The sequence below is a fragment of the Canis aureus genome, chromosome 10 (genome assembly GCF_053574225.1).
Source record: "Canis aureus isolate CA01 chromosome 10, VMU_Caureus_v.1.0, whole genome shotgun sequence".
In the NCBI taxonomy this organism is placed as follows: Eukaryota; Metazoa; Chordata; class Mammalia; order Carnivora; family Canidae; genus Canis; species Canis aureus.
This window is the reverse complement of record NC_135620.1, coordinates 25115572-25143231: the sequence shown is the minus strand read 5'-3', so window position 1 is coordinate 25143231 and position 27660 is coordinate 25115572. Positions and strand designations below refer to the sequence as shown.

The window sequence follows — 27660 nt, the reverse complement described above, 5'->3', positions numbered from 1 at the left end:
GGGCTCCCTAAGTGAAAAACGTCTTGGACTATGAACATTCCCAGAGAGATACACAGCCTTCTCCAAGGTTCTTGAGATCTTGGATGAACCACTCATAAATGCTCTCTTTTCCCCTCCTTTGCTGCTGTTTGGTTCACCCCTCACCTCCTCTAAAGAAGACAGATCCAAAATGTATCTCTACCTAGATGGCCATTATCCTTCTCAGCTTGGCTTCAAGAGGGATGCTAGGACTCTGTCCTTAGGAGCTCACCATCCCACCCAGGAGAGCTGAGTCCCACTCCTGTATGAGGCAGAGTGGGTAGGGCAGCAGCTACTGATGATCTATGGCCCTGCTTCTCAAAGTCTAATGAACAAAGGAATCACCTTGGGATCTTCTTAAAATGAGATCCTGATTCAGAAGGTTTAGGGAAGGCCCAGGCAACCTGCATTTCCAACAACTTCCAGTGATGCCAAAGCTGCCAACCTATGGGCCACACTTTGAGTAGCAAGGGTCTCCAGTGTGTGGGTTACAGAACCATGGTGACACAGGAACTCATGAATACAGAGGCTACAGCCCCAACAAGGTCCAGGAAGTCAGGCAAAGCTTCACAGTTGCCGACACTGGAACTGGGTCTCAAAGACGAGGAGGTTTTGCAGGGAGGGAGGTGTCCAAGCAGTGGGGACCCAACAGTCCACAGAGGAGGCAGCACCCTTACTTCTGCCTGCCACAACTAGCAGTCTCTCCTGTCCTGCCTCTGACCTACACACACGCCTTTCCTGCTCAGCATGCCCTACTTCTTGGAGGTGGATCAAGTACACATGCTGTGTGTCATGGTCAAGTTCCTCTTCCCACTCTGGTTCCTTCTCTGAAACCCTGAGCCAGGAGGAGGACACTTCAGGAGTAAGTCCTGCCTACTCTCTCCTCAAGCAATTATGGGCCAGCAAGAACAATGGGACTACAGGAAATATAAATGGGCATATGTTGGGGGAAATGTGAGTAATAGCAAGAACAAAAGATGAGAATGGCCCCTGACAATGACTGGCAGGGGAAGTGGGTGGAGGTGGAAAAGTCTCCATTAATTCACTCTGTTTGAATCAGTCCCCAGGGAACCATGATTTTCAGCCTCTTAGTCAAGAGTCTGGATTTAAGCTGCATACATATCCACTTAGTCCAGCGGGCAAAGCTTGTCCGTTCCTGAGACACTGATGGGTACACAGTCCTCTTTTCATCCTGCCCTGCTTTCTCATCCTGTTCCAAAGCCACCCTCTCGAGACAGAACATAAAGACTCCTAATTCTGGGAAACGAACTAGGGGTGGTGGAAGGGGAGGAGGGTGGGGGGTGGGGGTGAATGGGTGACAGGCACTGAGGGGGACACTTGACGGGATGAGCACTGGGTGTTATTCTGTATGTTGGTAAATTGAACACAATAAAAAATTAATTTATATTAAAAAAAAAAAGCCACCCTCCCTCAGGACCACAGCCAAGCAAATCCTACACATGCCTCTTTGAGTCCCCCCACCTCTCTCATTCAAACCCTGTTCAGCCCAGCCCTTTCTAGCTTGAGAGCCTTAGCCTGTGCTGTCATGTCTGCCGGGGATGCTCTGCCCACTACCCCGGGCACACTGGCTCCTCCTAACCCTTCAAGTCTCAGAGTAAAGTCATCCCCACAGACAGGGTGCCCTGTCTGCCACTTGTCACCACTTCCTCATCTGTGGTTCGCTTGCTCTTTCTGTCCTGCCAGGACTCAGCTTCCATCAAGTCATGCGCCAGCACAGTATCTGGTACCTCACGTTCAGGAGACATTCACAATGGGGAAAATGAAGCCCATAGACTCATGTCCCTTTCCTGAGGGGTTCCCAAGCTAATTGACACCATGCTCATCATTTACAGCACTTTCTTTCTGATTCATGTTGTTAGCCAGAGAACTGCTCCTCTGTCCCAAAGCAATCTCACCCCAGAAACACAAAGGCCCCCAACCTAGTGGCTCCTGCAGATGCTATGACTATCAGACACGCCTGAATGAAGGCTAGTCACAGGCTAGGGTTTGTCTCTCACTGCCTCTGCTCCACTTTCCCATAAATTAGTTAGCTGGGGTCCTTATTTCCAGTTGTTTGGCTCCAATCAGAATTCAAAGCTGGGAGTGTACAACTGGGAGTCCGCAGGATCCCCTCGGGGAGAGCTAGGAGGGCAGGACTGGAGACTTCAAGCCTTTATTTCTGGGAGAGACCCGAAAACTGTTACCATAAAGCAGCAGAGAAGGAAGTGTCCCAGGCTGCTGGTGTGCACCAGCTCTGGACGGCTATGAGCAAGTCCACTTGTGCAATGGCCCCGGAAGGCCAGCTTGCCTCTCCATGGCCCTTTCTGGCTCCCCTGTGCTTCTTGCAGTTCTCATCCACATGCACCAGCAGAAAGGATCTAAGGACTGTTTACATTCTTGCCATTTTGCTTGTGTTTAGACTTACTAAAAAAAATACATCTTAAATATTTATAAGCAATCATAGGCCCTCACGGATTTCAAATAAACTTTCCTATAAACCAGTCGACTTCAGAGTATCCATCTCCCCAAGAATCATAAACCCGCAGAGCTGTAGGCCCTTAAATATCCCAGTGTCCTTGTTTTCTGAGAAACCGAGGCCCATGAGGAGCAGGGACCTGCCCAAGCTCATAGGGCGCTTGGTGGCATATGCAGGGCTGGAGAGCAGGGCTCCTGCTTCTATAGCCCAGCGTTCCCATTTCATGTGTGAAAAATCTGAGCCCATCAGCACACTGCCTCTGCAGGCATGTGGTTCTAGTTTTTAAGAGAACAAACTGATTTGAGGTTTCAAAATATTAAGCACTTAGAGTTTGGAGAAGGAATGTGTGTTAAGTGCACATTCTTGGTCATCAGCCATCCCCCAGCGCCGGGCAGGCTGGCTGCCTGATGTGAGGGCACTGAGACTCAGTGCGTCTGGGCGTCTGCACAGCTCCATGTTACAGGTCCCGAAACTGCTCACATTGCAGCAGGGTGCCACAGAAAAGTGCCAGGCCTGAGAGCAAGTCTTGAAAAAATATGACAAGGGCCTGTCCTCTCCAGGCAGGACAAAGCCTAAGGATCTTCATGTCAGACTCTCCACCAGGTTCTGTACTAATAGGCAGCTACAGATCCAGGAACGGAGATCTCTGCTGGGGTGGTTCATCTCAAGCCGGTTAACATCTCTTAGAGCCCTCAGAAGCCTCTTAAAAGCCTAAAGACAAAAAGGAAGGGTCTAGCTTGAGGCCAGAAGATGCCATGGAGGCCCTAAGACCTCTGGGTCATCACTTTCTTCTACCACCATAGGCCCTGACAGGAAATTGAACAAAGCTCTTTCTAAATCTCTCCATGGTACTTCCAGTAGGGCTCTGAGAGCCAAGGCCATGCTCCAAGGAGTCGGTTTCAGTGAAAGCTTTGGCCCCAGGGGATCCCACCACAGGGCCCATTCTGCAGAGTACACTGGACCCTGTGCTGACTTGGGATGGGACAGAAGGTCAAGGCTGGCTGGGAAGCCCCAGCTGGCTTGGAAAGCCAGAAGGTGACCCCTTTCCAGCCATGGGCTCAATGCAAAGACTCCCTGTCCCTGTGCCTAAAGCCCAGAAGACTCCCTTTGCAAATGTCCTAGGCTCCATCCTTCATAAGGCAGGGAGGCTGAGACTCGGTGGCATGATGAGAACTGCCACCTTGGGCCCTAATGGTCTCCCCCAAACCCACAGATTTGGGGCAAAATGTTTTTAGAGCAAAGTAACTGACACCCAGACTTCAGGTGTGCCTGGCCATGTGCATGACTGTTCTGTATTTGAGAGGAGAGAGGATGCTGCTAATCTCAGGGGCCTACAGACCAATGGGAGAAGCCTAATCCAAGTAAGTCTAAATGCAATGTAGTTCCCTGGATTGGATCACGGAACAAAAAAAGGACATTGGTAGAAAAACTAGTAAAATCCAAAAGAAAATCTTGAGTTTAGTTAATAGCGATATATCTTTTTTTTTGTATATATTTTTTATTGGAGTTCGATATGCCAACATATAGCATAACACCCAGTGCTCATCCTGTCAAGTGCACCTCTCAGTGCCTGTCACCCAGTCACCCCATCCCCCCACCCACCTCCCTTTCCACTACCCCTTGTTCGTTACCCAGAGTTAGGTGTCTCTCATGTTCTGTCACCCTCACTGATATTTTCACTCATTTTCTCTCCTTTCCCTTTATTCCCTTTCACTAACTTTTATATTCCCCAAATGAATGAGACCATATAATGTTTGTCCTTCTCCGATTGACTTACTTCACTCAGCATAATACCCTCCAGTTCCATCCATGTCAAAGCAAATGGTGGGTATTTGTCATTTCTAATGGCTGAGTAATATTCCATTGTATACATAGATCACATCTTCTTTATCCACTTATCTTTCGATGGGCACCGAGGCTCCTTCCACAGTTTGGCTATAAAGAACTGTGGAAAGAAACAAACAATCCAATCATGAAATGGGCAAAAGACATGAACAGAAATTTCACAGAGGAAGACATAGACACGGCCAACAAGCACATGAGAAAATGCTCCACATCACTTGCCATCAGGGAAATCCAAATCAAAATCACAATGAGATACCACCTCACACTAGTGAGAATGGGGAAAATTAACAAGACCGGAAACAACAAATGTTGGAGAGGATGTGGAGAAAGGGGAACCCTCTTGCACTGTTGGTGGGAATGTGAACTGGTGCAGCCACTCTGGAAAACTGTGTGGAGGTTCCTCAAAGAGTTAAAAATAGAACTGCCCTACGACCCAGCAATTGCACTGCTGGGGCTTTGTCCCAAAGATACACATGCAGTGAAATGGCAGAACACCTGCACCCCAATGTTTATAGCAGCAATGTCCATAATAGCGATATATCAAAGTTGGTTTCTTACTCTTGATAAATGTACCAACATTATGCAAGATATTAATGGAGAAAGCTGTTACAGATGAGGGGCAACAGGATATAAAAGGGTAAGCTGTACATGGGAACCCTCTACTATTATTGCAACTTCCCTGTAAATTTAACATTATTCCAAAATGAAACATTTATATATAAAAAAGTAACCACTGATCATGTGTCAGTCACTGAGCTGACTATGCATTATCTCAATCAATCCTCCCAAAACTTTATGGAGGCTGCAATTATGATCTTCATTTACAGCCAAGGAGATTGAGGCCAGAGCTGCAGACATCCTGGCTTGGTGGGCAGCAGGTGGTAGCTCAGAGGTCACCACCACTTGGAGGAGTAGAGATTGTATAGGCAGCCACCTGTACGAGCCCATATATAGAAGGACACTTCAATTAACACACTACATGGAACTCCACGTCCCAGTAAAAATGAGTGATTTGCCATAAGGCCTCTGAAACACTCGCCGGGACCTCTGAACTCCCCCCAAGCCCCACCTGGGAGTACCCTTCCTCCCCCTGCAGTGTCAACGGTGAGAGCCGCCATCCCTCCCCGCCTCATGCAACTCCTTCCAGCGGGAAATTAAATTCCTTCCTACTCCCTCCTCAAGAGCCTTGGAACATAGTCCTCAGAAGCTTTTTATCAAGGGAAAATTCTTTCTTCCTTCTATTTATAAGAATTTTTTTTAAGACTCAAAATGCTTCCTAGGGCTCTTTTTCACACAGACAGAAATTGTGCAGCTATCCCCAAGTTTCTGGCTAAGCATGAGGCCCTCCTTCCATCCTGCAGTCTGACTGTGCCCAGTAGTGTATCTGATGGCCCTTCAAACTCTCTCACCCCTCCTTGGCTCCACACTTCAACACCAAGAACCACTAAGTTATGAGATGAAGGGCAGGGAGGAGTTCTAGCTCTCTCCCCAACTAGCTGGTAGGAGACAGGGCAGGGAGCAGGCCCTAGTCTCTAGGTTGTCTCTTTTTAGTATGTATGCTCTACTAAGTGCTAGAAATATGAATTCTTAGCAGCTCCTGGTCAAAGAAGACCTGCTGAAGAAGAGACAAACCCACAGAGAGCATTTACAGGTGGGGCTCAATGGTCTCTGCTCTGCTCTCAACTTCAATCATGAGCAAGGGAGACAGGGTCAGCCTGTCTGTCCCAAAAACACTTCTCTAAGAAGAGTTATGATCACAGGCAGACCTGACATTGCTCAGGGAACTTGGGGCAGCCGTGTCACAGCAACTCAGGGTGAGCTGGAGCTCAACGTCTGTCAGGCTTTGCTCTTAGTGGTTGAATCAACCTCATTAGGAAAAGTTCCCCATTTTGTCCTCAAGGTTTTAACCACTTTCTAGTGGTAACTCCAGTGAGCAAGGCCACAGCTGAGATGCTGATGGTTGTTTGGGGGGTATTTCAGGCCCAGCGAATAATTACGTGAACAAAATAACACAAAGTAGTTGCCAACAGCTATTAGCCCTGTGAAAAATAACAATGGAAAACTCAGTTGACTGGCTATCAAAGGGCCCTTATGGAAAGGAGGAAACCAGCTGTGGTTTAACATCTGTAAACTCAAAACACAATGCTAAAAAAGCGAACAGCCAAAGGAAAAACTGTCCACAAGTCTTTGCCTTTGGAATTATATTGAAGCTCCCGTACATCACTTAATTGGCCAAGAGCTGGTTTCATTCAAAACTGGAGTGCACCTGAGCAGTACAGAGGAGGCCTTGCCGAGACTTTGCCTGTTTCTGGATGGTGACAGAGTAGGAGACAGGAAACTTATTCCCATAGCCCCCAAATACACTCCCCCTGCAGAAACTGCACTCTGGTGAGGGAATATCTTCCCCTGTGGGTATTCCAGCCCTTTCTGTTAACAGTGATGGCAAGGGAAGACCCTGGTGAAAGCCACCTCCCCGAAGGTGAAATCAGCACTGGGTGACGGCCTCATCATTGACTCACACCTGCAAAGGTGGCCTCCCAGGAGTGAGGATGAGCAGGAAAATGGTCTTCATTTCACCCTCTGGTCTCCTGGGAAATGCCTCATGTGTTGTGCAAAGAGCATGGCTTTCAAATCACACAGACCTGAGTCTGACTCAGAGTTCCATCATCCATTAGCTGGGTGGCCTTGAGGAGGTGACTTAACCTCTCTGAGCCTTAGTTTCCTCATCTGCATTGCAGGGCAAGGTAAATTCTAGAGATAATGAATAAAAAGCCTCCAGTATTGTGGCAGCTATGTAGAACAAATGCTGGCTTTTTCAAGAATAGTAGCAGGTGACACTGCCTCTGGAAGACTAGCCACCTGTATACCCGACATTCATGAGATATCACTATCAACTCCAAATCTGCACTTGGGTCAGATACAGCACTGTCCCTAATGCCCACAGCTCAAATTATCTGCTTTGCAAAGTGAGACTTAGAATCTTAGCTGCCTGTGTCATCTTCTACCACCTTCTACCACAAATGCCAGGTTCCTACCACATCAGACTTCTCCTGAGCACGCCCTGCTTAGCTGGGACACCGTGAAACCCTTTACTAAGACTGGTCCTCTGCTTGGGATTTTTTTTTTCACCATCTGCCCTTGTTGAAATTCCATGTGTCTTCCAAAATCTGTGTCATGAATGGTCTTCCCTGAAAAGCCTTCCTTAGTCTCTTTGTTAGAACAACCACCTTGGCCTTCCACAGCACTGTCTTATGTGTACTATCAATTGCTTATCCTAAAGGCTCTCTGATATCAGTCCTCTGGCTCTAGTAGAGTATGGGCTCTTCCATTTATTATGAGTGGCTTTAGTCAAATTACTTAATGCTCAAAACCTCAGTCTTCTCATCTGTAAAATGAGAGGTTAGTCATGACGCCAAACACATTGTTGCTGGAAGCATTAAACATTTTTATGCAGGTGAAGGTACCTGGCACATATATTAGTCCAGAAATGTTGCTCGCTACTCTGAAAACCTGTGAGTAAATCAGTTCACTGGCTCACCAGCCTGGAAGCTCTCCAAGGCCAAGAACTAGATCACCTCCACAGAAAAAAAGAAAACATGGTTCCTGGAATGAGCAGATGCTCCATGAATGTTGGCTGAATAGGATTTCCCTTGGGAGAGCTAACCCTTTGAAGGCTGAGACCACATCTGTCCCGACCCTACATAGTGCTAAAATGGGGACAGAAGGCAAGTCAGCCCTTCATCAGCAGTGCAGCAGAATGATGCCCATAGGAGGCAGGTTGTAATGGGAGGTGCCCTCCTCTATAGAGAAGCACCCTTTGCCCCATCAGCATCCTGAAAGTTCTCTCCAGTATCACCCTCTGCCTTCCACAGCCAGGAAGGATCCACTATTGTTCCAGTCCCACTTCTAGCTTGAAGGTTCTTCACGTAGGAGCAGGTGAGAGACATTCTGAAGTGGTCATTGTAAAAGAGGCTAGAAATTCAGCTTGGTCACATCCTCAAGGGCCTCTGTGTTTAGCCCCACATGGGGCAGGGCCATAAATGACCAAGGAACTGGGTTTCATTCTCATGGAGGCTGCAGCTGTTCTTGGCTTTTCCCCACTGCCCGTCGGGAAACAACACAGAAATATAATTGAGCAGCTGTGGCTGTAAAAAGAACCTGCTTCAGAACAATACATTGCGTCCAGCAAGTATGTGTTACAAGCCTGTGATGGAACAGCTAATTCATGTGATAGATGAGTTCATGCTGTGTACCCCCACACTGCTCTCTGTCCACTTCCTTGCCTGTTGTGTCATGGGTTCAGGACTTGATATGCCATTCCCTCTAGCTCCCATGGCCCTGGATCCCTCCAGTGGAGTCTGTATATGAGGCAGTCTCTCAATGCCATCGTAGAGGTCATAAAAGATGTGGATGCCATCTGTGCTCCCTGCTCTTTTCTCTCTACTCTTGAGCAAGTGCACATCAGATGCTATATCTGCATCATCAGGACTTGCCAATAGAGTTTCATCCCATCCTCAGCCCTTCTTATGTCCAGATCCACTTGCTATGGATATAGCCAGGTTTGGCCAAACCATGCTTGCACACGTGTTGTTTTGAAAGATTAGCACAGAATCCAAAACAATATTTCTCTTGGGTTCCTCTTCCAAGCCAACAGAGAAAGAAAAGTTTCCAAAAAAATAACACATTATTAACCAATGAATAAGAGCCAAGAAAACAATGTGGCCAGTATATTTATTCCAAACAGCTTGTTTAGAATGCAAATTGCAAATATATTTAATTCTACCAGGCACTCTGGAGAACCATGCTGAAGACCTTTTATAGCCAGCAGAGCCAAGAAAGTCACCTTAAGTGGTTTGGTCCTGCTTGCTGGTCAGGGACTGCCTAACACTAGCTACTTTTGGGTTCTCCTGCATCAGGAGAACTTGATCGGTGCCAAAGGCTCACTCTGAGAGTCCTGCTACCTCTCACACCTCCTGCTTGAGAGCAACTTCCTTCATCTCATGCCTTGGTCTTGAAAATGGCCATCTGGCCAGAGTCCGCAGCACCATCAAGAAGTTTCCCTCTAAACAAAGGTGACTGGCTGGTGAGAAGAAAAAATAAAAGCCACGATGACAGCCTCTATTAATGGATGTCAAAACTAACCCCCAAGTGTGTGAAAGTCCAAATCAATTTGATTTATGAACACTAAGCAAACTTTCCAGTAGGTTTGGCATATCCACAGCACTAGAGAAAGGCCTTAATTATACTGCCTCCGCTCATTAAATAGATAAGATCTTAGCAGAGACAAGCTATGTTTTGTTTTCAAAAAAAAAATGTAAATCCATCTGGCTCCATATTTATAGTCGTCAATAGCCTGAAGCCATGTGAAATGCCCAAAGTTTTCATCTTCCCAGATCTGGGGGTGGAACAGAAGTGAGACATCAACATGAGAGCTCTGAGGCTGGCAGGATGGTGATGACGGTGATGTACTGGAGCATTCCTGTCTCTACAGAGCCCCAGAGCCAAACACTGCACATGAACTAGATGAGATGCCAAAGCATAAAAAGCCAAAGGAAGAAACAGCCCTGGAGTTTATCACAGAAATGTGTCTCTTGGGCAATCAATGGAAACAAGATTTATACTCTTAATGGTTCAGCTGACCCCTCTTCCATCCCAGAAAGGACCAATGCTCTCTGGGCACAAGCATCTGGGTGTCCTAGGGCTTCTCAGTGAGGTCATCCCAAATACCAACTAAAGAGTCAGTTGGTACTGATGGAAAACTACTGTGTGGGCAAGAGTTCCAGCACCCATGGGGAGCCTATTATTGTTCAAGTGAAAGTGACTTGGAGGAAATATTGCTCTCTATTGACTCTCACCCAGCAGAACCCCCACACCTTAAATCAGGACTTAGAGCAAGAGCAAGCATATGAAACTCAGGGAAGTTCCCTTACAAAGGACCCTCAGTCCTTGGACTTCTTTGCTTCCCTCTTTTTTTCCTCTATCATTCATCCAAATGTTTTAAATATCTTATAAAACATTTCTAAATTTATATCTCCATGACAGGCCTCTTCCTTGAATCCTAGATTTTAAATTCAACTGTCAACTTGACATCTCAAATTTAATATGTCTCAAAGTAAGCTTCTGATCAACTGATTTTATATATGGACCTTGTGCTCCATTATGTTGAAAAAATCATTTCTTAATTCTAATATTTTTCCCCATAGGTTTTTAAGGGTTTTCTACATACAATATCATGTTATTTGTAAACAAAGATAGTTCTAGTTCTTTTTAAAAAAAAATTTTATGCCTTTCATTTTTTTTCTTGCATTATCTCACTGGCTAGAAGCTCCAGTACGATGTTGAACAGAAGTGATGAGAATGGACATCCCTGTCTTGTTCTGATTTTAAGAGAAAAGTATTCAGCCTTTAATGAGAGAATATGATGTTACCTATAGGTTTTTCACAGATGCTATTTATCAGGTTGAAAAAGTTCCTTTCTATGCCTAGTTTTCTGAGAATTTTGATTAAAAATGGGTGTTAAATTTTTGTCAAATTCTCTTGCTATATTTATTGAAATGATCATATGGTTTTTGTCCTTAGTTCTTTTAATATACTAAGTTACAACAATCAATTTCTAAATGCTAAACAAAGCTTAAATTCCTGAAATAAATCTCAATTGGTCATAATATATAATTACTTTGTATTTATTTCTGGATTCAATTTCCTTATTTTTGTTAAGGTTTTTTTCTGTTTGGCTATGTCAGAAAAATATTAATCTTTAGTTTCTTCTTTCATGATATTTTGTCATGTTTTAGTATCAAAGTTATGTTGGCTCTATAAAACAAGTTGGGAACATTTCCTCCCCTATTTGCTGAAATAGTGTTACATCAGTATTACATCTTTGCTGAATGTTTGATTGAATTCACCTGTGAAGCTACCTGACCAGCAGTTTTGTTAGTAGAATGGTTTTTTTTATTATGAATTTAATTTCTTTAATGGATATAAAACTGTTTAGATTTTTGATTTCTTTTTTAGTTCATTTAATAAGTTGTGTTTTGCAAGAAACCAGTACATTGTATCTACACTGTCTTTGGCATAAAGTTGTTATGTTCCCTTGTTATCCTTTCAATAAATGTAGGATTTATAGTGGGCTTGTTCTTTCATTCCTGATAGTGGTAATTTGTGTCTTTTCTTTTTTTTCTTATTCAATCTTTCCAGAAGTTTATCAAATTTAAAAATCTTTCTATGGTGCCAACTTTGAGCTTTGTTAATTTTCTGTTGTTATGCTACTGTTTTCTATTGCATTGATTTCTTTTCTTACCTTTATTGTGTCTTTCCTTGTATTTACTTTGTGTTTAAATTGCTCACCTTTTCCCAGCTTCTTGAGGTGGAAGTTTTTGTCAATGATTTTAAACTTTTCTTATAAACATTTAAAGGTATAATTTTTCCACTACTGCATTAACTGTATCCCAAAAAATTTAATATGCTGTTTTCATTATAATTTCATTTTAGGTATTTCAAATTTCCAAAAAAAAAAAAGAGAGAGAGAAATATCTCTAATTTCCCAAGGAGTTTCACCCTGGAAATGGGTTCAAAACTATCTCTTAGAACATACTTCAATTGTTTGGGGGTTTCCTAGATATTTTACTACTATTGATTTCTAATGTTTTTTTAGAGAACATACTCTATAATTTTAGTCCTTTGAAATTCAGTATTTTAAAATCATTATATGGGTCTGCAAATGGTCTAACTTTTCAACATTCCTTGTGCATTTGAAAAGAATGTTAATTCTTCAACTCTTGAGTGTAGTTTTCTGTGTCAATTTAGTTGGTTGACCCTGTCCAAGTCTTCCATATCCCTACTGATTGTGAATTTCTCTATTTTTCTTTTTAGTTCTGTCAGTTTTGCCTCAAATATTTTGAAATTTGATTATAAGAAGCATATTCATTTATAACTGTATGTCTCCCTTGTGAATTAATATTTCTATGATTTTTGAAACATCCCTACCATGCCTGATAATACTCCTTTACCATGAAGTCCATTTTGCCTAAAGTTGGTAGAACCACACCAGCTTTCTTCTACTTATTGTTTTCATGGTATCTTTTCTATCCTTTACTTTCAATTTATCTGTGCCTTTATATTTAAAATGCATCTGCTATACACAGCATATAGTTTGGTCTTGCTTTTCTATTCAGTCTGATCATCTCTGCCTTTTAGTCTACGTTCATGAAGTACAATTCTTTATATGTATAGGTGTAAGCCTACCACTTTGCAACTTGTTTTCAATTTGTCTCTTCTGTTTATTCTCATTGTTTTATTATGCCTCTGCTTCTCCACTTCTGGCTTATTTTGAGCTAATCAAATATCTTTTTAGCTTTCAGTTTTATATCCTTAATTAAATTTTTATCTTTTGTTTTATGTTTTAATGATTGCTGTAGAGATTACAATATGCATCATATCTATATGAGATGTTGGATGTTAATTAAATCTACTGGCAGTCATTTAGAATCATTTCAAATATGGTAATCATTTCATATATGTAAACTGAATCATCAGTACCTTAAACAGTGATGTCAATTATTTCTCAAGAAAGCTGGGGGGAAATGCATCTTCACTCATTAGAGTCTACTTAAAATTAACATTTTACTATATTACAAAACATAAGAGCCCCATAAAAATATCATCTTACTTCCCGTTCTTTGGGCTACTTTTGTCATGTATTTTCCTTCTACATATATTATAAAATCTTACAACTAAATGTTATCATTTTTCTTTTAACTAGTCAAGTATAGTTTAAATATTTTAAAAGAAAAAAGGAAAGAAAGTCTTTTATACTTACCTGCATATTAACCTTTTCTCTCAGCTTTTGTTTATCCGGAAGTTTCTTTATTCCACCCTTATTTTTTAAGGATAATTTTGCTAGATACCAGATATTGAACACACCAAACAGAAGAACACAATCTTAAACATAAATGACTTCAATTTCTTTCAAATTTCTGCTCATTCTCTCTCTCTCTCTCTCTCTCTCTCCCTCCCTCCCTCCTTCCCTCAAATAAATAAATAAGTAAATAACCTTTTTTAAAAAAAGTTAATTGTGCTTGGAGAATGCTGAACTTCTTGGATCTGAAGTTGATGACTTCCAATAAACCTAGGATATTTCTGGTCATTATTTCTTAAAGTATTTTTCTGTCCCATTCTCTCTATCATACCTTTATAGGTCTCCAATTACCCTTACATTAAACTGCTTACTTTTATTCCATAGGTAAGCAAGTTTGTCAGTTTGCATAGTCTTTCTTCTCTCTATTCTTCAGATTGAATCATTTTTGTTCTCTCTTCCAGTTCACTGACCCTTTCTTCTGGAGTCTCTGATCTAATATTAATCCAATTCAGGGAATTTTTCACTGACATGGGGAGCCCAGGTGGCTCAACGGTTTAGTGCTGCCTTCAGCCCAGGGCCTGACCCTGGAGACCAGGGATCAAGTCCCACATCAGGCTCCCTGCATGGAACCTGCTTCTCCCTCTGCCTGTATCTCTGCCTCTCTCTCTCTCTCTATGTCTCTCATGCATAAATAAATAAAATCTTTAAAAAAAATATCTTTCGTCCTATTCCTAGGGATTTAGTATTTATGCCTCCAGTAGCATGACTCAGCACATGATACACAATCCATTGTATACAATCCAGTAACAAAATGAGCACAGCTACATTTATTTGTAATTAAATTCCTTTATAGCTTTGGTTAAAGCCTTGTTACTCAGTGTATGGTCTGGACCTGTAATAACACACCACCTGAGTACTAGTTACAAAAGAAGACCCTCAAGCTCCACCCTAGATCTAGCAACTAATCTTAAGATTCTCACATGATTTGTTTGCACATTAAAAGTTAAGAAGTATTTTCATAAAGTACTTGGTTATTCTGCAAGAAATATGGAATTTTGGTCATTTCTCCAATGACTGGTATTTGCTTCACTTAGAGCAAATTTACATACCTCTGCTCTTTTGGGTTTGTTTGTTTTGATACCAAAGTATAATGCAATCTTTAAAAAAAAAAGCATTCTAAATGTCAATGAAACTTCATATGTAGCACCAAAATGTATAAAACTTCATAACTCAATGAAGTGAAAATATGAACAGCTAAGACTAAGTTTTCACATGTATAGATGATGACATGTCATGACTGCTCTCTGGCTGACAGAAACTACACCATGCCATTAATTTCAGAGAAGTTAAAATATGAAAAAATTAAAATATGAAAAACAGAAAATGTGCACCTTAAAATTGATGAAATGGAGCAAGTTATGAAAAATATATTCATTCTTTATGTAGATTTAGGCTTTTCTGGAACTAGAAATCAAGGTACTTGGTTACAACACCAAATACAATCAAAATATCCTTTGCAGTACCTGTCATTGTGACCTACCTATTCAGTAGACAGTCTACAAGTGGTTTCTCTAAAATTGAGAGGAGGTTGAGGATGCTGCTTTAACTAAGGACAGGGAGTTGAGACCTCTCACCCACTTCATAATCACAGTTTCTATTGCTTGTGAAAGGAATTCTCTTTGCTTTGCTGCATACCAGACTTGTCAGCACTCACATTTCTCTCCTGATGGAGAAACATGTGATGAAAAAACACTTTTGCCAAAAGAGACTCCTCCTGGATTAAATCAAATTGCTGTACTCCTTACCCTGATCTTTGGCATGAAAAAATTAATGAGTTAGGAACCATGAGTAAGAGAACTCCCCCCAAATTTTTCACCCAACTATCCCTAAATGGTTGCAGAGGCTTGAGGTCCTTAAGTTCTTCTTTGGGTCCCCATGTGCTTGGTAAGTTTTCCTTTTCAAAAAGTGGCAGGAGAAGGCAATAAGGGAAGGAAAGGGGAAGAGTGGGGGAGAGGGAGGGAGGGAGAGGGAATGAATTTATCTGGAGCCCTGGGAATCCTGTAGCATTTGCTTCTTCACATAGCTTTCTTTGCTGTTTCAACTCCAACAGGAGGATATGGTTTCATATGGGCAGAACTAAGCCAAACATTTGGGTTGTATTGGTTACTTTGCCAGCTCATAACCAGCATGTGATAGAAAGTTTACTTCTTGGTTATTTGGGTTGACCACACTGATGATAAATTACAAATTCTGAAGGTCAGAGATGAGATCAGTTCAACTCACCCTGTATCAACTCCAAATCCACGTGGCTGATCTTTGGCATGAAAACATCGCCAGTCAATAAAGATACATGAGTAACTATGTCTGTTAAGAGGAGATGGCTCTTAAAAGTTGTCTTTCCTATTTTTCGCTCCTAGTCCCAATGGATGCTCACTCTTCCTCACTCTCTTTCTCTCTACACTGAGGCAGTACAGAACTTGGAAAATTCTTCCTCCATCCCATGGGAAGCAGACCACACTTCAAAAGAGATGTACAACATGGTCTGGCTTGACTAGTAACAGCCCACATGTTTCCTGGTATGTGAATATGGTATTGCTCAACCTCAAGGGTAATGGAAGTTGAAACTTGGCACCAGAGTCCAACATCTAGACTATTGGCTACTGTGCGTGCAGTTGCTACAGAGGATGTTTCTAATACGAGAACTATGGGTTTGTTCCATTCCACATGCTGAGCTATTGATCAGATTAACAATGGCACTGTTAAATTTCCTGTCACTGAAACATGGAAAGATTCCTACAGACATGTGTGTGACAGAAGTTGCCCAAAGCTTCCCATGGAAAGTGCTCTCTGCCCTAAAGAAGTCAGCCATACTAATTGATCCCTTTCCATAACATGGAAACCAAACAGCAAACATGCTGTTTCCACCAGAAACAGCAAACCACAAGCCCTACAGCAATTCACAGATGACTGCCATTGAGACTTAAAATTTAATGTCATCTTCTTTGACCATCGAGTCAAAAGTGACCTTTCTATAACCGGAAAGCCCCAGAGCACATTCCTGCCCCTCATCAGAACAAAGCACTTGAGAGTACTGACTGACCTGTTTCTCTCTCTCATTGAACACTCAGCACCTCAAAGAAGAGGCTGTCTCATTCATTACTTCCCTACAGTGCCCAGCACAAGGCGTGGCACCAAAGAGATTCTCTATTGTGTTTGTTGAATGAAATAAATTAGAAACATAATGTGCTAGATATGAGGTAACCTGTAGGGGGACAATCAGCAAGTCAGCAGAAGGTCGTTATCCAAGACCAGTGAGTAACAATTATTCTTTACTAGAACCATTCACCTCTAGTCCTAAAATCCAGCTTGCTTCTTAAATATCTGTAGAAATAGGAACCAGAAATTAGAGTTGGTGGGGTAGGGAGGGTATACTGGTTAATATGAAAGAATAACAGATTTGGGTTTGACATAATTTTCTAATATTTGCTTAAGGATGGATTTGTTTTGGCCTCACAAAAGGATGATATCTGTAAGACCCAAGACAGAAGGAAAGATGAATGGAATAAGCAACATCAAGAGGTAATGAGTTTCCTGTCACAAGAGGTATTTCATTAAAGGCAATGATGTGCAGGGTCTGGCTTGTACTTCCTTGAGAAAGCTGACTGTAAGTATCTTCCCAGCTTTGGGTTCAAAGATGTTGTTCTTGATAGCTTGAAATCAGCCATGGTGGGAATATTTACACTAAGTACAAACCAAGACTTTTAAATTTTCCCCAGAGAGCCAGTTGTTAAACATTTATCAGCATACCACCGATTAAAGGTCCAATGACTGATATTGAGGATATTTATATATGAAATCCTGCACAGAAACATAGTTGGCAAGATAACCTTTCAGGCCTCCACCAGCACCAAGTTATTTGAAGCATCTCTTGTCCCATCTGAAGAGACCTCACACTTAGGATGCTTGTCATCATTGTTGGCCCCATCACCAAGGTTCCCAGGCCTGGTTACCTCACCCGTTTACCTGTTTAAACTTTTATGGACTTAGCAAGAGGTCTGCTTCCCCAACACTAACACCACTAGATCCCAGCTCAATTTACACAGATTCATCACTTGACAGGAAGCCTGCTCAGAGTCCTGCTTGGAATAATGTCCTGCTTTACAGCATGAGAGTTTTTCCCAAGCTCCACCATAGATGTGGAGCAGCCCTGGACTCCATGAACAGGCAGAGGCTGAAGAGCAGGGTCACAGCCACTAGCATTTTCCTGCAGACAGTGTGTGCTTTCTGAGGTCTGCCCCAGGGATCCCATCCTCATGAGCTACAGAGTCACATGGAGCCACCAGGAGGGAAGGACAGCTACTGGAGTCATAGGAGATACAGATGAAGGTAGTTAGCAGTTGTCACAAAACAAAAGCTGCAGCAATGGCAGCACTTAGTGCATGGGATGCTTGGCTTCCTCCCATGAATAAGAAATTCATCTGCCTTCAGCTCTCTTGGTCCTCAAAGCCCCAACAGACAGAGAAATCCCTCAGGCACATGTGGCCATTAGCTTTCTCCTTTCCATGACACACAACATAGGCCTGACTTGCAGTTGTGACTTAAAAAGTATTCTCTTGAATGAGCAACCACTCTCAGCCTTGAGTCTTTCAGACTACATCTCTTTCAGAGGACTGAAACAGGACCATCTCCTCTAGAAGGCCTTCTCTGACCCAGATATTAAGCATGCTACCAATCCTGGACTGAACCCTAAATCACTCCTTTCTCTTCTCAAAAACTCCCCCAGTGCAAGTTAGCCCATGAAGATCCCTATGTGGACTTGTCTTGGCTTCCTATGGGTCTTGTTTCTTCAAGGAGATCATGAACTCCTTAATGGCAGAACCCAAGCTTCCGCTTTCTTTAGTGTCCTTCTGTGGTATCTAGCTCAATCAGGAGTCTCACGGTCCCATGATCATTGGTCATTGGCTAGGATCACCAATAACTGGATCATAGATCAGCTCTAGAAGATATTCCATCTCTCTCTCTCTTTTTATTGCTTCTCTTGTTCTTTGCCTTTGCAGGTACACTGGGTTGCAGACTGGACTCTATGCCAGCAATGTCTCTCCAGAGGGTAACAGAAATGGTAGCCACATCCCTAATGAGGGGGCAGCAGAGCCCACAGGCTAAGCACATCCAGCACTCCCTCATGATGCAGGTGTCACAGAGTTGGCCCTGCCTTCCTACTTTGTTCTTGAAGAGAAAATTGAACTGAGTAAAAGACAGTCATGGGCAAAGTACCTCCGCAGAACAGAAACAAAAATAGCATGAAGCACTTGGCCTTCCCCAATTCTAACTTGGTCTCAGAAAAGAACTCAAACTTGGAGAGAAATGGGTGTACTTTCCCTGAGAGAATTCAGAAGTCATATGGGGAATATGTCAGCCATTTGCCAACTTCAGACTTAAATTAAGTTTAAAATTTTTTTTAGATCTCACAATGTTAATGCAGATTCCAAAACTGAACAAGATACTCACTACTTCATTGTACAAAAATCTAAATCCAGGAGAATCAGTTTTTATTGCCGATTCCAATCTTAGCACCGTGAGAGCTGATTCGTTTTGTTCAAATAAATACTATGATTGAATCATCCTCACATCTACATGTCTGTCTCAGTCTGCTTGGGCTGCCATTAAAAAAACACCACAGATTGGGTGGCTTAAGCAACAGCAATTTATTTTTTCACAGTTCTGGAGGTTGGAAGCTAGAGATCAGGGTAGCAGCATGGTTGGGTTCTGGTGAGAGCCCTCTTCCTGGCTTGCAGATGGCCACCTTCTTGCTGTGTCCTCACATGGCCTTTCCTCAGTGTGTGTGCATGGAGGGAACTCTCTTTGCCACTCTTCCTCTTCTTTTAAGGCCACCAACTGTATAAGAATAGGACCTCTCCCTTATGACCTGATTTAACCTTAATTACCTCCTAAAAGCCCTATCTCCAAGTGCAGTCACATTGGGGGATTATGAATGTGAGGGCTGCACAATCCAGTCTATACCCATGGCTGTGACAAGTTTTGCCACATCTCCAAGTTCTTCCAGACCACTCATCTTTCTCATAGGCATGTCTCTGATTAATACAACCCACTGTCTTACAAGAAACCTAAAGAAACCCTGCCCCAAACAAAACAAAACAAAAAAGAAAAAACCTAACTTCATCTAGTCTGTCATGTTCCCATTACTCGGATCAGTTCCCCCACCCCTCACAATCACCATTAAACCACAGAGATAATTACCCATCTGAGGGTTGCGATCCTCCCACATAACCTGAAGCCATTGCCGTTTGTCACAACAGATCATTTCCAGAACTCTGACAGCCAGCCCTGGAAGCAGGAAGAATGCTCATTTTTCTCACCCTGCCAGAGCTTCAGAAAGAACTTGGCTCAAAATAGATGCTATTGAAGCAGGAGACACATGAGGAGGTACACAGCCTATCAATACCTCAATGCAGGCCTCTCCTTGCCCTCCATTCTATTGACCACATGAGAGCCACTGCTGGAAGCTTTGTAATCCAAAACCATCAAGTATTCATGGAGCTGGCAACCACAAATAGAAAATGAATTGAATCGCTCTCTTTCAAATTAGGATAATGACATTGTCTGAGAAATGATGATTAAAAAAAAGTTCAAAATATTGGTTTGAATTTCCTTACCACTATTCTTTCTGCTCAGACTCTTCTCTGTTTTTTCACAAGATTCCCCTCCCAGTGGCTTAGAGACCCTTGTGTTCGGTAACATGCTCCCAAGAATGAGAGGCCGAAGTTAACCCTGACTTTGTACATCATTATTTCCAGGACAGGAACTAGACTTTTCCTCCTTGTACCTCACAGTCCACCCTATGGACTTCAAAGTCTATCTTCTAGATATTCTTGAATGTGCCTCTCTTCTACACTCCCTCTACCCCTGCTTAAGTCCAAGCCACAATGTCTTCTCTCACCTGGGTACACACCTGCCTCCCATGAAGTCTCGATGCCCCTTGGTTCTCTTCTGTCATCCATCCACCACACGGAAACCTGAGCCATCCTTCTATGACACTAAGCTTCTTTGCCACTTTCCTGCATGAAACCTTTTAGTAGCTCCCCATGGCCTTCAGGGAAAAGCCTACACATTACAGTATGACATATGAGGCCTTCTGTGACCTGGTCACCCTGATAACTCATGATGTCCCCATGGACCAGGTCTCCAGAGGACACTGGAAAAGACTATCCAACCACAAGACATGTCACACTCAGGTTAGTCTTTCATCATAACCCTTGAGGGACAAGAACCACACAGGTAGAGAGCATCTTAAGAAATACAACATGTAGGCCCTTGTTTCTAGGCAGAAGGCATCTAAATCATAGCAGGGAGAAGGTTGGCATCATTTCAAAGACCTCTCCCTTCCCTGGGTCTGACTTCAAAGTCAGACTGTGGTTTAGATAAAGAGCAAAAATACCGTATGAGAGGTAATGCCCATTTATTTTTTTTTCTGATTTTCATTGTTTGCCTTTAATATTTTGCTACTGTTTTTGCTTAACAACCAAGAGAAGGACAGACAGACAACACATTAAAAAAATGCATAGAACTGGGGTGCCTGAGTGGTTCAGTTGGTTAAATGCCTGCCTTCCACTCTGGTGATGATCTGGGAGTCCAGGGATTGAGCCCCACATCTGGCTTCCTGCTCAGCAGGGAGTCTGTGTCTCCCTCTCCCTCTGCCCCCACTCATGCTCTCTCTCATTCTCTCAAATAAATAAAAAATCTTAAAAGTATAGAACTATAATTGTGAGTTAAGTTACTCTGCTATCTTATTTAATAAAAGTGGCCGATTTTCTTACGTTTACCTTTTAAGAAGAGCTGACAAACCTATGGCAGAAAAATTGCCTTATGACAAAATCATGTTTATGACTATTAATTATTTAAAGTTTTGTTTAAAAGATATGTTATAAAATTGTAAAAATGGGTGGTACAGGAGATCATGATATTTCAAAAGTCATATTTATTATTATTAGTAGTAATGCCCATTTAAAATCAATACTAATGATTGGATTGAGAAGCTCTTTAAATCATATGGCTGTTCTTCGCATGGGAGATAAAGCTCAAAGCAACCTCACAAGATGTTTTAAATGACTCATCCTCCAAGCAGATTTTCCTCTCTAGAGTGATCCATATCATTCATCTGTGATTACAGCTGTCATTTTACACAACATGAGAATGAGTTTGATGGCTGTGCTGATCTGAGGAGAGGTGAGGAGACAAGTCAAGGAGGACAAATTAGTCTGGAAAATCAGGCATTTTGGGGGTCACCCTTGAGTTTTTGCCTTTGAATTTGGTCTCCTGGAGCATTAAGTCAGCCTGAAATCTTTCTAAAATGAGAACCATTTAAGTGCCAGTCATACAGATCCATTCTTGAGCTGCCAAACAGATGGGAACCATGTAGAGATGAAAGGTTGTACGCATCTCAAAGGCACAAGGCACGGCTCCATCTCCATACCTTGGACACAGAAGTCACAGCATAACCTGAGCCCGCTTCCCCTGAAATTCGTCAGCTCATGAATGGAAATCCCACTACAAGGGAGCTGAGACTCTTCTGTCTATTTTCCTCTCTCAATTTCCATGAGGAAACTCTTTCAACCAAATCATGTCCCAAATTCCACCTGGAAAACCCTACAGTCCACATGGCAGGCCTCTGATCATCCTGCCTCAAAACTGTTTTCATTTCTCCAAATGAAAAACGCACATGCTTCTACCTAGAGGCTTCATGCTGAGCTCCAGAGTCAGTGAGGAAGGGAAGGGTTCAGGATCCTCCCACAAGCCCTATCTTCTATCTTGGCCTTCTTCTGGGGCAAGCAGGGCAGCAGGGCAGAGATGGTACCGCCCCCTTTGGGCCAGTCCTACCTCCAAGCATTGTTGCATAAGAATGGTGCTCAGCCATCCCCTTCCACCCTCAGCCCCAGGAGGGGGAGAGATGTTTAATGTCTAAAACTTCATCAACTGGCTCCACCCTGAGGCCCTTTGGCCCCCTGAGATCTTCACTAGAGCCTTGGTCTCATTATGCCAGGATGAGGAACGTGGCTGTGACAATATTCTCCAAACTTTCCTATGGGGTCAGAAGCTCAGTTCTCAGGGCCATGGAAGAGATTTTACATTAGAAAGAGCCACAGAAGAAATCTTGGAGACCTCATGGGACTACAGCAGAGACGGGAGGAAGCTACATGCCCATGTGTCCAAAAGCTGCCTAAACATAAGAGCACCACCTGATCCAGACAGCTCTTCAATGGCAGGAAGATCACTGCAGAAAGGGGACTGTGGGATGCCAGCCCCAAACTCTCACCACCTGCCATATTCTACCCTAGTCATTCATTTCCTGGCATGAGAATGATCTTTTTCAAGTCCTGGGGAAGAATAAATACCCCAGCAGGTTCCCAGCAGGTTCATGAGGATGAAATGATCAGATCATGAATCTCTGGGGTCTGGGTACCTGCCACAGTCACTGCTGGTGCCTTGCAGCTACCACCTCCACCATTAGCATGTTAACTGCATGGCTTCCAACCACAAAGTCCTAAAAGTCTTGGTGCTGGGGGCTTTCTCCAGACAGTGGAGGCTGCTCAGCCCATGTACAGAGCAAACCTGAGTACTAGGAAGTCAACACCTCTCACTACCGACAGCAGCCCTCAACCCCTGATAGATGGAAGTTGTAGGACCAGTACCCCAGCCCTCTCACTCTTTGGCTGTGATAACTCTGAGCACATTATGCACTGTCTCCCAGAGTTCCTGAGTCTGATGCACCTTCAGTCACTCACAGAGTAACTGAATCCACTCACTGGATCCTCTGTTGGCTTCTTTTCCTTCTTGATCTTACTTCCTCTCTCCCTACTCTGCACTGTCCAGTGTCCCTTGGGATTAGAAGCCAGATCTATGCAACTGACTCCAAAAACCCAGATCTTTCCATAACACCAAGCTGACAATCACCCCCATCCCCTCCATAGGCAGCTGTCCCCCAGAGGCAGATAGCAGAGAGAGGCACTGGAGAGTTCCTCTTCAGAGACCACACTAGCCTCTGAGTCAACAGCTTATCCACAGGTGCTGCATTCCTGCATTCTATGCCTGTTTTATGCAGTTGGATTCCAACCCAGGTGTTTGGCTGTATATCCAAAGGCAGGGAAGTTTTTTTCTTTAAGCTAAGGCTCCTTTAAAGAGGCTATAACACCAGGGATTCTGGCACTGAATGCCCCTTTAGGTTCACTCCAATGCTGAATTTCTGTGCAATAGTCCACAAGGCAGAACTGGAAACATAATGATATCCCCACCCCCCTTAGGAAAGTCATAGTTTAACAGTTGTTATAATTATTGGGGATTTTATGAAAACAGACCACAGCCTAATTTTGGAAATTAACCTAGCACCAGCTGCAGCCTCCTGGCCTCAGCCTGCAGACATATATCCTTGTCTTCACACATATGCTCATCTGGACATGGGGTGGCCTCAGGGGGCTGAGGCATGCAAGATGAAATCCCACAAATCTCCATTATTAAATCCATGATATATTTTAGACCCTACCCTCTATCTCATAATGATGCCTCTGACAACCCTCCAAAGTAGGAGAGAGGGATGGTGGGAGGGAGTGAAAGAGGGAGAGAGGTTATGTTTTTCTCTGTCTACATGTACCCACCTCTCCTCTGCCACATCCCTGGGAACAGTAAGGGGATATCCATCCTCTGAGACAGGTCTCATGCAAGACTCACAGCCCAAAGGACTGTCAACCAATGACTGATTTAAATCTGTCCAATCTTACCTCCCTTTGGTCCTAGTACCCTCAGATTGTCTTAAGCTAGTCCACACCCATTGCGATGTCCTTCCCAGGTTACCCCTGGGGCCCAAACCTTACTTTACTACTCTTTCATTCTCCTCCCCTCCAACAATTTACCTTGCGCTCTCTCTCCAAGCAGATATATGGAAAGCAAACTAAATACCAAGTGGACTTCTCCAACAGAGGATAACCTAACCCTAAAGAGGCACTTTGGAAATTCTACACTTGTCTAAAACATGTTAGGGATTGTCCTCAAGCTCCTCTGGGTGTGCATCAATCCCTCTGTGGCTGCAGTATCTCCATGGAAAGAACGAGGAGTCTTCACTAAGGCACAGATTGGCTATTGAGGGCTTTTCAGTTCTTCAGAGGAATTAGAAGATTTACACTTTACCTTTAACCTCTGGATGTCTCCCTCTAATCATCTCCATACATCTTACCCATCCTTCAAAACCCAGCCAAATGCCACCTCCTTTTGAAAGCCCTCCCTGATTCCTTGTGCCATAGGAGGTCTCCCATGCTCCAGACCTCCTTGCACTTCCCTCTTTGAGTGGTGTTCCATGTTACCCTCTCTTGTATGTAAGCCCCACATTCTCAGTGTGCAGCAGGCTTCTGGCAGGTAGGCCTGCCTCTTCATTTCAGGCCCTAATTCCCACCCCCAGCATCAGCATAGAGTCTTCTTCCTGCAAAAAGGTGCTTAATAAATGTTAGAGGAAGAACATGGGCAAAGGAATAACTTTTCAGGTCTCTCTGACAAGAGTGACAAAAAGAAAGTATGGGGCAGATGACATTCCCCTTCCCCATATGATATCACTTCTTTGGATGATGACTCCTCAGCAAAATGGAGACGGCCAGAAAAAGGAAGAAAGAGTAAGTAACAAGGAAGAGGGACAGAGAGTCCTTAATCATCCAGGGACTAGTTAAAAAAACAGGAAGTACTTTCATAGAGGGTTTTAGTACAAGAAAGTTAGAGTGGTCAAGGACAGGGAACAATGAGGCAATCTAAACATCATCCATAGCTAGACTCTGCTGGAGGGTCATAAGACAGAGACAGCATTACCAGAGCCCAGGAGCCAAGGCCGCCAGTCAGACTGAGACCACAGAGGGCCAGGCTGTCTATGGCTAATGTAACCACAGAGGAGATGAGCCACTTCCCTAGGCACTGCCCTAAACAGACAGCAAGAGACATACCCTGGCTTCTGCCTCTTTCTTGCCCTCCAGCCTTCCACTGGTGCCTCCCATTGGCCAAACACAGCCTGAAGCCAGAAGGTAAGGGAGCCTGGAAATGCCACCTGAGCACCTGGCTGCTCCTGTGATGCCAGCTGGAGCAGCGGGTGAAATGGATCTGAGAGCAATGGTCCAAGAGCTTTCTTCTTTTGCTTTATCCCTAACAAGCATCTGTCCCCTCCTCTGCCATGGTTCTGAGTTCTCCTTTCTGCCTATGTTCCTTTCATGGCCATGCCAAACCAGGCCATCAATGGGGGCTACTTCTCTGAGTCTGCTCCAAGAGGACAACAAACCAAGCCAGGGAGAGAGGTTGGCTGGACCTTGATCAATCCCTGATCAAAGAGCCCTGGCAAGCAGGTCTGGCCTGGCCAGTCAGGATTAGGGGCAGTACAGACAAAGGGAATCACCCAAGCTTGGTAATGGGCCCAGGGGAACTCAGAACTGCCCAGCTCCCTCACCCAATTTGCAAGGAGTCCCCATCCCAGTGGGCCCATAAAGTCAACTCTCTCAGGACCATATGGTTGACCTGGCCTCTCAGGGCTTTAGGATGCCTCTACAGCATGATTTGGCCACCACCCTCTAACTCATTCTGATAAGAACCACCAGAGGTTTGACCCACAAGAGGTTAGGAATTAGGAAGCCTGCTCTGCAGAAACACACACACATACACATGCATACACGCATACTCACACATATATTCTTGCACATGCTGGAACTCTCTGGGCATTTTCCCAAAGTTCTTCTTAAAATTGACCTTAGCTTTCCCCTTGATAAGGCAATGCTTGGCTTAAGGGCCCAATATTCTAACATTGAAAAGCCACTGTTCACTGCAAACACATGTCAAAATCTAGAAGCCAGGGACCAGTAATGCCAAGAAGAACCAACTCTGACATTTAAGCAGAGCTCATGTGCTCATGAATGTTTACAGGAAAATATGGAAGAAATCCCACTTTGCAGAGAAACAGCTGGGGATTTAAAAGCTTTGTTTATACTCAAGTATATGTCTCAGGAATCTGACATGTTAAATAAACTCAGTACCACCCATCTTGTCCAAACTTTCATCAGAGAAATGGAGAAGGACTGACAAGGGCAGGTAAACCCTGGATCCTGAAGTTCAGCCTTACAATTCCAAGTAGTCTTATTCCCATCCCATTTCAACTTTCTTGAAGTTTTCTACATCAAGGTTTACCCTTGTTTTTAGGGTCTACCATTGACCTTGGGGGACCCTGAGGTTGTGTCTAAGCCCAAAAGAGATGAGGAGTTAGAAACTCGAAGGTCAGGGGTGGCAGCTCAGCTCAAATAGACAAAGCCATTGTTGGGGCCAGGGAAGATCCACCCTCTTGATGGTCAGGGGAGTGTTACTGAACCAGACACATGTTCAGAGTCTGGCAGCCCCTGCCCCTCACCAGGATGTAAAGGCTGACCCATGAGACTTTGATGGTTACCTGCCAGGCAGTTGTTACAGTCAGCTCAGGAAAGACAGGGAGTCTGGAGAGATCTGTCTCTCATATTCTTGCCTTCCCCTCAATGACACTTTTCCCCTAGTCTACCTGGGGGCACCCCAAAAGGCCTTCAAATGCCCATCTGCCATCAGACATCTTGGGATCAGATGCACACTGACAGGGAACTAAACCTGAGCAGAATGTCCCAGTTGAGATGGAAGGGATGGGCAGTACCTGTCAGGGCCCCCATTCTGGAGGGCCTCATAATGTCCTACCAAGTCTTAGGGTAAGCAGCCACCTAAGCTGGGTAAGAAGGACCCTGATCAACCAGAACCCAGGTAATGCCCTAGAAACAAGTTTCTCTCTCAGGAGGGAATTGTGGTCTCCTGGGTCCAGTTGACACAGCCCCATAAGCCTTATCTCCTACTGTCCCTACCACACTCCCCTCACCTGGCTCTCATGGCTCTTTAATCTTCCTGACTATAGCCTGGGTCGTTTTAGGTTGACAGTCTCTGTACCTTTGCCCATGACTCTCCTCCTCCCATAAGGCTCCTCCCCATCTTCCCTTCAAGGACCAGGTCAACCACCACTTCCTGTCTCACCCTCACCTACCCAGGTTCTTCACCCTCAATGGACAGGGAACTCAGCAGGGACAGGGCTCAGGAACGTGTCATCAGCCATACTTCCCCACCTGATTTGGGTGGATAATTCTGTTCCACATATCTGACCTGTTAGCCACAGACATAAAAGGAACAGAAATCTCCTCTATTATCTGATCCAGCCAAGAAAATTCTAAGCCAACCATAGCAGCCAAAAATGCATTCTGTGTTTTCCATGTATCTACAGACTCAAACAAGCTTCAAACAAGCACCAAGTTGGTAACTTCTGATAAAGCCTCCCTTAGGTTTGGCCAAATTTAAAGGATCCTCTTCCTTGCCGCTATTCATTTAAGATAACCCACAAAAAATGAATGAATCAATAGGGCCTACTCAC

General features: G+C 43.7%; 1 protein-coding gene and 1 long non-coding RNA gene across 20 annotated transcripts in view; both read right to left on the bottom strand.

Moving 5' to 3' along the window:
- Nucleotides 1-27660, bottom strand: part of LOC144322134 (uncharacterized) — a 162846-nt gene that overhangs the window by 80305 nt on the left and 54881 nt on the right. For 5 of the 19 annotated variants that reach the window (XR_013387703.1, XR_013387706.1, XR_013387708.1 and 2 more), the window contains exons 1-2: nucleotides 20155-20315; nucleotides 4272-4439 (exon numbers count right to left, since the gene is read on the bottom strand). The gene's annotated coding sequence lies outside the window, so the exon portion shown is untranslated. Of the gene's footprint in view, nucleotides 1-4271; nucleotides 4440-20154; nucleotides 20318-27660 lie in introns of those variants that run through there. The other 14 variants (XR_013387704.1, XR_013387711.1, XR_013387707.1 and 11 more) reach the window with 8 other exon arrangements.
- Nucleotides 21176-22068, bottom strand: LOC144321618 (uncharacterized). Its single transcript, XR_013387218.1, has 2 exons — nucleotides 21944-22068; nucleotides 21176-21430 (listed from the first exon to the last, which is right to left on the bottom strand). It is a non-coding gene; the product is annotated as an uncharacterized LOC144321618 (long non-coding RNA).